The sequence below is a fragment of the Phyllostomus hastatus genome, unplaced genomic scaffold (assembly GCF_019186645.2).
Source record: "Phyllostomus hastatus isolate PE091 unplaced genomic scaffold, TTU_PhHast_1.1 phas_contig_86, whole genome shotgun sequence".
NCBI lineage: Eukaryota > Metazoa > Chordata > Mammalia > Chiroptera > Phyllostomidae > Phyllostomus > Phyllostomus hastatus.
The window spans coordinates 74,506,390-74,519,653 of NW_025333977.1; positions in this window are offsets into that span (position 1 = coordinate 74,506,390).

Genomic DNA, 13,264 nt, shown 5'->3' on the forward strand with positions numbered 1-13,264 from the left:
TCAGTATAATATTGATACTTACTCCACAGACCTGCTATTGAATGAGATAATTTATGTGAAGTATTGAACACAGGACTTGACATATTGAACACACATAATAGTTTTATCATCTATGTATTGATGTCTATGTAAACATATGTAGGAAAACTAATGACAACTAATAAACACTCATTTCTATTCATATGTAGAGCAATGCAGAGTAATGGATATTCAGTAAAAAACAGAAAATCTAAGCTGGCTAAAATAAACAATTTTGAAATTTTCTCATTGTTCTAATTACTTACTAAACTAGCAAAGAATATTTAAGTAATTAGTTGTAAAGATAAAACTTTGAGAATATAAAGAATTGAACCTGAAGACAGGTTGCTAATCATTGAAAACACATTTTTCCTACTTAAATAAAATAATAAAACATGAATCAAAAGTAATGACTATGATTTTTCCTGGTGTTTTACCTGGAGCTAGTTAATACCAATTTGCATATTTTTATGAAAGAAATAAAACTCAAAGTATAAAACAGAAATGAAGCACTACTTACATTATGGCTTTTGTACATTTTAAAAACATTAATTTCTACAATGTTCCCTTATAAAACCCTATCATTTTTTGTGGGTTTGCAATTTAATTATTGAAGCCAGAGAAAGCATTAGAGAAACCATTATAATTTCAGACTTTTTTTGCAAATGAATGGTCATAATGGAAATTTACAATTTAAAAACTATTTAAAAGGAAGAATGTTCTAGTAATTTTGATGGTGAGTAAAATTTTAATGTAAGTCAGACTATCTTTCAGTTGACATTTTCCTGAAATGATACTGTGATTTTAGTTATGATATTATAATCAGAGTCAATAGCTATTTTTATATAAATAGTTACAATTTTATTTTAAAGCTTCTATAATGCAAGTAAAATGGGCACAATGCAAAAGTTGTGGTACTACCAAAAATCTCAGTGACCTTTCTATTTTTAATAAAAGTAGAGAAATATTTATTTTCATATATTTTAAGATATATTTAAATCCATGAAAGCAAGGATCCATATCTATCTACCTACCTGCCTAGCTATCCATGTATCATCTATCTACCCATCTACTTACTTACCTACCTGTCTGTCTATCCATATACAGAGGATGCATGTGAAAAAAAAAAAAAACAGAATTATTTCCTGGAAGGTGAGGCCCGTGGAGTACAGGCTTCCCCACTAATTCAGTGTTCTAGGAACCCATCTGTATTCATTTACCAGCTGGCATCATTGTGAGAAGAGGCATTCAGCTTCAGTGAATTTTTTTTGAAGACTCATCAATGCATTTGACCATTTCATGATGTGTATGAGTGCACCTGCCCATACCACACTGTGTAAAGCAGTTTTTGACAAAAACAGCAAGACCCCCATGCCTCACCCTCCCTATTTACTGGATCTCATCCTGAGCAACTTTTTTGTTTGTTTCTCCAGCTGAAAAAGTCCTCAAAGGGAAAAGTTTTGCTGGTGTGGAAGAGGTGAAACAAAAATGACAGAAGCACTAAAAGTTTTTGCATCAAAATCGGCAAGTGCAAAAACTGTTTTGAGCAACAGAAAAATGTTTTGACAAGAGTATTGGATCGAATGGAGAGTACTTTGAAGGTGGCTGAACTTTAAACATGTAAGAATAAATACAGAGTTTTTATAAATACTTTCATTTTTTAATGCTCACAGATAGTGTTCAGTTTTCCATCAGACCCCTACCTACTCAGAGTATTGGGTATAAAACTTCTATAGTTTATTTGTTAGGCTAAATCTTACCTGTATACTCTCTTTTTTTTTAAATAAGCTCTGGACTCATATGTGACATTAGCAGAATGTCTCTTTATGTTATGCATTTATGGCTTATGTGCATGATTGTGCATATTTAGATGGAAAAGAATAGATGAAGACTCATTGAACATGGTTAGGTGCCCCACCTTCTTGGAGACACTTGTGGAGAAATGAAAAATACATGTCTTTGCCTGAAAATATCTTAAAACATTAGAATTTTTTGTAATAATAATTAGTGCTCATTGTAAGGGTATAATGATATGTTTGGTTTTGGTATAAACAATTCTTTTAATGTACAGTTTCACTGTCTTATTCTGTTGAAAAGAATCAATGGTTATGTTTACTCAGGGGAAGAGATGTGCAACCTGTCTAGTTGCTATGGGAACTACATTCTCTGTTCACAAGATTGATTTTTGCAAGAAAAAAAAATTTGGAAATGATTAAGGCAATATATGCTTATTAAATTAAATTTTGGAAAATAAGTAGTATTAAAAATGTTACCCATATTCTTTCACCAAACATAGTCTGTTAATATTTTGAGATGTTTCCCTTTTCCTTCACTGAACATATATATGTGTGTGTGTGTGTGTGTGTGTGTGTGTGTGTGTGTGTATTGCTGCAGTAGTGGTATTTGAAACATTAACATATTTTGCATAATTATTTTCCAGTTGACATTATATGACAATTTTTCATTAAAGCTATACTTCAAAAAGAAACACATCAAGGCACATTGGATTATATATATTCTTTAAATGTGATTTTGCCATTTGGTATGTTAATGCTTCTAAAATAATCTATGATAAAGTGCATTTATATTCCATCTCCTATTCTTTATAATACATTTTTCCTAAAAAATTATCCTATTCTTGCTTCAGAATGCATCTCACTCCATCACCATTTATCATATGGCCATATATGGGCAGGTTTACACAAGGTTTGCTCATGGTTATGGGTCAGACTAACTTCTAAAGCAGACATGCTTTTGAAGAAATCATTTGTGATGGTTATGTGACATCTCTATTCCTCTCTGTTCACACATCTCTCACTATGATTTTCTTTCTCCTTTGGCTTCAACTTTCATTCATTTACTCATTTGGTGAATATTTATGGAACATTTTTACATGCCAGGCAGTGTGCTAGACACTGAGATATAACAGTGAATAGGACAAAATTTTTGACAGTTAATTACAATATCATGTAATAAGCACCAATTGGCATGAATAGAAGGCATTATGGCAGAAATAGTAGAGGCAACTAACCCTGTCTTAGGGGATCAAGAATGGCATACTCAGCTAGAATAGCCAAAAAAGAAGATTTAGTTGTTATGAAGAATTTCCTTAAATCTAAATTAAGTAATCAGGTGGATTCAGGAATGAGATGTTCCAAACAGAAATAATTCAGGGTATTAAGAACAGAGTAATCAAGCTTCAATCAAAGTTAAGGCAGAGAGGAAGCTGGACAAACTAGTTTTACTACAGATACTGTCTCAGAAAACTACCCCATGCACAGATTACCCAATGCATAATGACTGATGAGCAGAGCGAGCTCCCATGCACATAATCTGTTCATTGACATCAGTCTAAGTCTTAGACAAGTGAGTGGGGTAGTGCACAGCAGAGAATTCTGGATGAAGTGCTGGGCATTGGAAGAACTTCATAGGAGAGCTGTGGATAGGAAGTATGGATCCAGGATTCATATTTGGGAAAGGGCCACAGCCTTCGACTTTGAATTCATTTGACTTTACTGCCAGTTAGAAAGCATTGGAGTCTAGAATTCACATACAATAGAAATCTTAGAAATAAAAACTTGGCTGAATTTTGTTTCATAGCCAAGATCAACATGGAGCATACGAAAGGCTGTGTTATTAGGAAGGGAACACATTTGAGACACAAGCTATACTGAATCCATGATGGTTAGGGATATGCTTTCCTCCCAAAGTATGCTTGCAGACACATTAAGTTCTTTTGCTCCTTCAAAATAGAATTTATTAATAAAATAAGAATAAAGAGAAAATGATTAAGTTTTACTAATATTTCAGTAACATGCTGTTAACTGATTAACTTTCTGAGAGTGAACAGGAAAACAAGTAAAAAAGTATTGTCAGAGAAACACACAGCCCTACAAAGATCCCTGGTTTTATTAAACCAGAGGAATAGACTGACTCTATTCCAAACTGCTCTGTCGGAGGCTGAATCTTTGGAGAGCAGCTTATGGGGCTTCTGAGAAGGGTCTGAGGAGAGCAGGACTCTGCACTGTATTCACACTGCTTGGTGAGCTCTGACAGTAGGTGCTGACTTCATGAATTCATGACATACAAGCTTAGGGGCTGAGTAAACTTTTGAGATTAATTCTCTTCCTAAATTTCATTATGACAAATAATTTCTGTTGATGGTCTTCAGAAAAGGATCTGAGAAGGACACAAGAAATTCCTACAGATTATTATCTCAAGAATTCACTTCCTGACTCACGAATCCCAAACTATGAAGCAGCAGGCAGAAGCCTGCTGATGGTATCTATGACTCCTGTGAGCAAGCAGATGCCTGATCTTCCTCCGACCGAGAATTTTTGCTGACCTTGCAATTCTCTTAAAGTTCTTTATTTTATTATAAAGTTTATAACATCTAATTGTCCAATTAATGTAGGTTTGATATAAAACATTTTGGAGGTTCAGATGAAAAGTATAAAGAGGAAGGGAGGAAATACCCATCTACAATTGCACCCACTATCTATTAAACATGTCAAGGATCTGTTTTGAGAGTATGTATTCTTAACATTAAAACCCTTTAAGTCAGAGCAGAGTATCTGAGACCTCTATATCCACAGGGGTGGGAGTGGTTGTTAAGGACTCTTCCTTTACCTATAACATTACTCAGAGAAGTGAAATGGAATTGAGACCTACCTGAACAGTAACTGGACTTTCTACTTTTGAGACTTCAAAAGCCACTATGTTCTCTAACCAAACTTAGTGAAGGTTTAGGAAAAGGCTATTTCTAAAACTATAGCCATTCATACAATGGAACACCATGCTTGCACTATAAAAGAGAAAAAGTACTTCTTTCTTCATTAATATAAAATAATCAAGATGTGTGTGAAAACAAAATTAAACTGCATAATAAGCTACAATGTGTTCATACTTGTGCTAAAAGGAAGTATATAGGTTTGTTGATACATATGTACTTATATATCTAAATATACAAGTTTTTCCAGTAGAATATACAAAAACCAAACGAATAAACAAATAAAAGCAAACAGACTCTGATAGCTGATAGCAGTAGTTCCTTACAGGTAAGTGGGGAGAGAAAAAGGTTGGGGAGGCTGCAGAAGGTTGGTAGTGCATGCTTGGGGTGGGAGAAGACAATTCTTATTTAATTGCCTTTTTTTCTGTATATTTCCACTACATAAATGTACTGTTATTTTTAGTAAAATAAATGTTTTTATTAAAACCTATTAAATAAACATATCACTCCATTTGCCTTATGGAATGGTATAGATTTTAATCTAAAACTTACTCCTTTAGCATATGATTATTATGAGATATCCCAATAATTATTTAACTTTGAACCTATAAATTAGAACTTCATTACCTGCCCATTTCTGATACATTACATATCTATAAAAATTAAATCTGTAGGAGACAATAATGCAGACTTAGGGAATAATAGTAAATTCTATCTAGTCTTTCAGGGCAAATGTTTCTAAAGCCTTAAAATTATTATTTAGAAGTATAAAACTGTGCTAGAATTTTATTCTGTATATAGCCATCCTGTGTTTATTTTCCACTTCTTAGAGTGCTGGGCATTTAGATAACCTTCAATTTATCCCTCACTTGTGCTGCCAAAACAGAGGTCTTCTGGGAATATCATCCATTGCCCGATCTGAAAATAATCAAACAAACAAGCAAGCAAGCAAACAAACAAAACAAAACTGAAATATAGAATTTTATTCCTTTTGGAAATCCAATATTTACTGGATGTGAATAGCTTCCCCACAGCACTTGATGACCTGCCCTGTGTGAATTGGGAGAGACGGAGAACACATTCCTTAGCTCATTTTTAACCTGTTGAAGAAAAAGGCAGAATTTTAAGACTCCATTGTTAGTCATACAGATAATTTTGATTTAATATTCTGAGTAATTCTCAGATAACTCTTGACAATAGCCCACAAAAGTTGGCTACGGATAAAATCTTGAGAGATAGCCATTTTCTGGATTTATATATTTAAGCATGCATTTCTCTTTTATTATTAAACTTTTCTTATTTAAGAGTCTACAGAAGGAAGATAGATCTTAAAAGACATTTTATCTCATTGTAGACAATATGCTGAAGCTTCTAGAAACAGCGTTTCATTGAAAACATTACATGAGACTTCGATAGAATAAGAATGTCTTGGCGCTGAGTTCATAGATGAGAGGGAAATGAAGGAGATTTGACGAAAATAGTCTATCTTTCAGTTAAGAATTTTCCTTTATTTTCTGACTTCAGACTTTTTAAATGTTATTTTTGACTACCTAAGCATACCAATCTTTTATAGGTCTTTAATCTATGCCAGTTGCTTCAACTTGGGTTAAAAATTAAGTTACATTATTGTAAGGTTGTAGAAACCATATACATGACTGGCTTGTAATCACAGTCCTTTAAAACAAAAACAAAAGAGCATTCACACCAAATGCACTTTACATAGCAGTCCTACTTCTGAGGCAATTTTGTCAGCTTTTGAAAAATGGGCTCTACTCCAATGGATCTTTTCCTAGCTTTGAAAACATTCCAAGAGCTGATTGCCCCACAGAAGCCTCACGCTAAAAAAGTCCAAAATTAAATTCAGTATTTTACCCCACTCACTGTCCCATTGATTTCCTTTTCTCCTTCGTTTCTAACCTCAGCAAAGGTCTCTGCCCTTCTTTACCCTTAATTATCCCTACCTTCTCCACCTCGTCCTGTCAAACTGTCCTTTTAAACATCTCTTAGATCCACCCCTTCTCTCTTTTTAACCTCATCCTAGTTAAACTTCTAGTAATAGCTTATTCCCATGAATATAACAGCCATTGAAGGATTATTCTTCCTCATGTCATATTTTTCAAGTCCATTCCCCACAAAAAATTTTAAGACACAGATATGATCATGTTGCTTCCTTCAAATGACTTCCTTATTGTTCAAAGCTCATAATCAGCTAATCCTTGTCTAATTCTCCATGATTAAATTCTGTCCTCTTTTTTGTATGTATTCTGAATTCTCAGGCATAGTAAATTTATGACCTCTATTTTCCTAAATGAGACCATTTCTCTTATGATGGAGTTTAAAGTGTAGGTGGAAAAACAAAGGTCTTAAGAAAGAACTTCTGCAAATATGCCCAGGAATAGACACAACAGTAAATAATTTTTTTAAACACAAGGAAAATTTGGCTTACTCTCTAAACAAAACAAAGTATAAATATAAGAGCTCCCCTGAAAGATAGATATTAAGGAAATGACTACAAAGAAATAAATCACAATGTTGCTAGAATGTGCTTTTTGTTTTGTGAAAGTATGGAGAAGTCATTAAAGAAGAACACGGCTTCATTTCTGTTATTGTCTTGACTTTGAAGGAAACAGGGTCGAATAAGTCTTTTGCATTTAAAAGTATGAAGTGATGTCATAGAAAAGAAGGGCATGATCTTAACTGAGTAAGATAAAGAAATCCCCCTTCAGTTGGTTGCTTTAATTCCAGGCAAACTGCACTGATTACCCAAAGCTCCCTGAAGTGGTATGGCTTTCTCGTGCCTTTGGACATGTTGCTCTCTGTCTCTGCCTAGGATGTTTGCTCCTCTCTTTGCCTGCCAGTTTAACTCTTTTTCATCTTTCAAATTTCAATTTCTATAATCACCTGTGTGAAACTTGCCCCATCATTCTCCTCTTCTGTAACACTTTCCACCATATACTGAAGATGTTTCCTCACTTGTTCATCTCCTCAAGTACATTCTTTCTTCAGGGGCACCATTGTGTCCCTAGTATCTGTCACAAAGTAAGAATTCTATGCATGCTGAGTAAATAAAGGAATAAGCCCTGGAGAAATAAAGAAATATGAGCACTATTAAAATTATTAGACAGAGCCCAGGGTTAGTAATCACTAACTTAAAAAACTAATATTCAGTTCATTATAAATTCAGGATAATCTGCTAAAAGTTATCACTCTCATTATCATTGTCAGGGAAACCATCCACTTTCTCATCCCATGTTCTAATTTTTTTTATAAATAAGGAGCTTTAACTCTTTCGACAATATTACAATGAGACTATTTATGTTTCTCTGGCTTCAGTTGTTCTTTTCTTAGAAAGAGGATTTATTGGTATGATGTGTATGATGGTAGGAGTCTGACTTCCATTGATCTATGTCTCTCTTTGCTAATGCTCAATGTCACTATGCGAAAGGTCGCCAAACACGTGTGAGTTTTCCTCTTGAATTCTCTGTGTGTAGCTCAGTGTGGGGCAGATACAGAGCATGCACTGCCTTGCATACCCAGCTCACTCCAAAGGTAAGTTCCAATGCCTAGACCCGTGAAGAAACTCATTTGGTTTCAAGGTCAAGAGAGGTTTTAATCTGTCTTTATCAGATATAAGTCAGGAATACATTTTCATTCCTATCAGGCTCTTCTGTTTATTTCTTGATCAGTACAGAATTTGTTTGTGTGGTGTGAAAATACCACTCTCAAAACCAAACACCATTCAGTAAGCATCATAAATGCACATATTTACATGTGGTAAAGCAATCTTTTAGATCCCCAAATGGCAGAACCACTAAATGTTGGAAGCAGAGTGTAACTAGGGGTTGCATTGATAGACTGGCGGAAGAAATACCATGGAAATTAGATAATTAGATTCTACTCCTAAAAAACTTATTCAAAAAACAGAAACTAGAACTCATGAAATTTAAGTACAGCTCTTCTCCCTTACTATGTGACCACTGGCAACCCCTTAGCTATTGTGTCAACCCTCTGTGGTTGACATTGCAGTCAGGGCTGGGCTCTTGATTATACTACGGCACAGCTGACTCCTGCACTTTACTTCTAAAGCAGGATTTTACTGAGCTCTTCCTTCACTGACCTACTTTCATGTTGCATCTCCTTCCTCTGTGTAGACCAGACACCTCCAAATGACAAGGGTAGTGCAAAAAGGTAGGATAATATGTGTTGATCCGAAGCTGATCTCGACCTCACTTTTCTGACTTAGGATAAAGATGGGGCTTAGAGGTAGGCTGATTTGTTTTTCTCCTCCAGCCTGAGAAAGGGTCATCTAGACAGTTAGTTGGCCCCTGCCTCTTCATTGTATGGTGAAAATTCTTCTCCTTCAAGAATCTAGACTGTGTAACTTAGACCAGAAAAAAATGCACTGTGGGAAAATATATCATGGGACTAAGTAGTGATGAAGTTTCCTGAATAAAAAAAAAAGGTGAATGAAATAATAGCAAAGAATAGTTTTGGAAAAGAAGCACCAAAAGATTGCTGTTCGTTTTATGAGGCGGGTATACATATGTGTGTGTGTGTGTGTGGAGGGGTCAGCAGGGTACACTGGGAAGCAGGAGGGAGATACCTACAAGCGGACTCCCTTGGGAAGAACTCACCTTTCACGTTTTCACTTTAGAAACTGAAAATATACTACTTACCACAAATCTTTAGTTTCTTCATTTTGTTTAGTTATTATCTTAAATTGCACCAATTCTTTATTTAGTAAGAAAAAGCCGTATAGACATATGTATTTAGCATGGTGTCTTGGGGAAGGCTAAAGGATGGCCTGATTTACCCTCCTGAGAGAAAGCAGCCTCCTGTGCAGACAGTGGCCACCATCTCAGAAAGAGTGTGACTTCGGTCCTTTCCATTACTGTCTTTAGTGAGAGGCTGCTTTTTTTCTGAAGGATAAGGCATGATGCATCCTATTTGTGTCATGGGTAAAAAGAAATGCAAGTCAAAAAGTCTAATTAACTTTAGAGAGTAAAACTGTGGTTAATTTTAATTTGAAATATTGACTTGAATGAACATAGAAACACAAGCCAAACATGGTCTCTGTTTATGATTGAAAGAAAGCTAAAGATAATACAAATCACAGAATCACAGAATTTAGAGCCGGAATAAAAGCCTTAGAAATTATTCAGTTCTCACTCTTGGTTTTGAACCCGAGGTTTAAAGAGGTGAAAATCTTGGGCTGTGATCGCGCGGTGTGTGAGAGGTAGTGGGAATTTGGTAAAGCCTGGAAACTGAGACTGTGTCTGTAATCTTGTCCCATACACGCTGTCCTCTGCCTCTTCTCAAGTGGTCCCTATTAGCTGTAATGAAAACCAATTCCTGCCTCAAATCAGCAGAGGCCAAGAATGACCAGTTTTCTAGTCAACTGTGCTTGATGAGCTGTGTGACCTGATTTGTCCTGCAATGTCTCTATTCTCCATTGCTCGGTTATTTTTATGACCTATTTAATATCATAAAATTACTCATGAAATTAAAAAGACTATAGTTTGTAAGACGATATTATGAGGATAGTGTCATTGATAAGAAATCCTAAGTAGACTATTACCTTTTTTAATTTCACAGGTGTTTATAAATTCTGCTTGGAGGGGCTGATTTGAACTAGATATGAAGAGATTTAGCTGTATTAACAATGTATCTCTTTGGCAAGTTCATTTTATTAGTTCTTCAAAATGACTCCTGCTTCAGAAATGAACACATGCCCAAAGCCAATGTATAAACCTAGTGGTCATTGCAATGATATTACAAAAGATCAGCTGACCTAGCCAAATACATATTTTTAGACAGTTCTATAAATGTCACCTTCCCACGGGATGCATATTTCTATTCCTTTTTTGTGAATGAATGTGTTCCCCAGTCCTGCTCCTGTCATTTACAGGAAGCGGAAGAAACATTGGAATTACTAAATGAAGCATGACTCTTTTTCCAGACAGCAGGACCAGCCATGAGAATGAGAGCGTCCCTTGGCAACCAGATCTCTTTCCTATCCTCAGAGGCCATGACACTTCAGGAAGTAGCTTACCTCTACGCACTTCCCAAAGCCTTATAAGGTCAGTCGTGTTTGCTGAGAGACATTTATTTTCCTTTGCCCAGTTTAAAGGTATCGCAGTCTTTTCCAGAGAAGTTTCAATTCTACAAAATTACTAAGTGAAGATACTGGTTTTAAAATTTGTTATATTAAAAACTACGAAAATCAATTCATTGCAATTTGTTCCAGTTTAAAATAATTATCACAAGGGCATGGCTCTGGTATTTGTGTGTGTTTTTAAATTAAAATTAGTTCATTATAATTTGCTCCAATTTATAAAATAATTATCATAAAAGTATGGTTCTCTTTTATTTAAAAATCATCTTTTAATCATTTTAATATCATTATATCCTAATTAAATTACTCAACGATGCAATTGTTTTTTAGCTTAATTGGTATAAATGCAGAAAGAAAGTACAAATTTCAAAAGAAATCAATATTCAGGATAAACTTTTAGAGTAAATGTAAAATTCATCTCATAACTAAACAGTAATTTGCTTACATGGTTTCAGAAATCCACCGGGAAACCTTGTTCATTAATCTGACTTGATTGTACCTTTGGGATCGCTTCTAGTAACTCTGCCTACTTACTTGTTTCATAATAAAAACCAAATCCTCACTAATAACCCTTGATAGCAGAAGAAAGTCACTGTGGAACAGAAAAGGAAAATGTGCATCCTAAGGTATTGGAATTTAATTGGAAAGACAAATATAGGTAAATTAATGTTTGGTAAGTATTGAGAAATCTTTAATCACTAAAGTCTTAATGTTAACAAAGCAGTGAGTGACAAGATGCCAGCAAGCCAGTTGCCAGGAAGATTTGTCTAACATGACATCATGAAAGGATTTGGAACATTAAAATAGAAAATTCACCACTCCACTTCCTTCTGAGGGAGATTTTCCAAATGCCACTGAAAGTTCAAGGTACTAAAATACCTCGACTTCTTAAAGATATGCACTCCTGAAATAAGGATCCAGTATGTTTAAAATGTTACTTGGTTAGATTGACAAAAGTAATCCTTGGGTCTTAGAATGCTCTTGACTTAAACGTATTTCTTTTGTTTTAATCCTCGCCTGAGGTTTACTGATTTTAGAGATGGGGTGGAGAAGGGAGAGAGAAAGAGAGAGAGAAAAACATCAATGTGAGAGAAAGACATCAACATGAGAGAGAAACATCAATTGGTTGCCTCAAGTACAAGTCCTGGCTGGGGATCGAACCTGCAGCCTAGGTATGTGCTGTGACCAGGGATTGAACTCCCATATTTTTGGTGTACAGGACAACATTTCAACCAACTGAGCCATGTGGCCAGTGCTTAAATATTTTTCTTAAAATCTTTCAAGTTACAGAAGTGTTGTTATAAAACCACATGGAAACTGATTACTTCTTGACAAATAGTAACAGTTTGAGCTTAATGATTGAAGCTTTGATAAAATTTAATTCATCCTCATTACTTCAAAACATTTTATTGTATTTGACATATGTTAATTTACAGGTTGTTTTCCATTTAAAGCAAAACATTTTTAAAAATTTCAGGTTTTTTGAGATATGTTAATGTAAAAGGTAATTTCTATTTTTTATAGACAATGCAGCATTTTAATTCTTTAAAATAATATGATTCTATGGTTATTGAATGGTGTCCTTTTTCTGGTGCTGCTAGAGACCTTCTTATGGTGTGTGGACTTGGAATTGTAAGTTTGGATGATCTTGCTTCAGCTGCTAAATTCAAGAAGTAGACTTTTGTTGATTTGACATCTCATAATTTGACACCACTCAAATTGTGTAATTTGTCTTTAAATTCAGATCCTGCCCCTATCAATCATTATTTGCTTCATAAAGGGGCTTTCTTGGCTAAGGAGGTCTTTGATAAGATAAAAGATAACTAAGTTTTTCATCTTTGAAATAAACTGCCTAGTTTCTACCCATATTATCTTAGTAGCAGAATTTTTCCTGTTGCATATCATATATATGTATGTATATATGTATATGAGGGGGGACCCCCAAAATCTGGAATTTATTTATAAAAATTGTGGATTCCTACATGTTTAAACTTCAATCACCTTCAAAGTTCTCTCCATTTGATGCAATACACCTATCAGGACATTCAAAGCAGTTTTTAAACTTGTCGATTTTGATGCCTTTTTAGTGCTTCTGCTGTTTTTCTTTCACTTCTTCCACATGGGCAAAATATTCCCTTTGAGGACTTTCTTCATCCAGGGAAATGAAAAAAGTCACTTGGGACGAGATCTGGTGAATAGGGAGGGTCAGGTATGGGTGTCATGCTGCTTTTGGTCAAAAACTGCTGAACGCTCAGCATGGTGTGGGCAGGTGTGCTTGTAAATCCCTCATCATGAAATACGCAAACACATTGAAAGAGTCTTCAAAAAAATTTCACTGAGGCCAAACACAGCCTTTCACAACAATACCAGCTAGTATACCGATACAGATAGGTTCCTAGAAT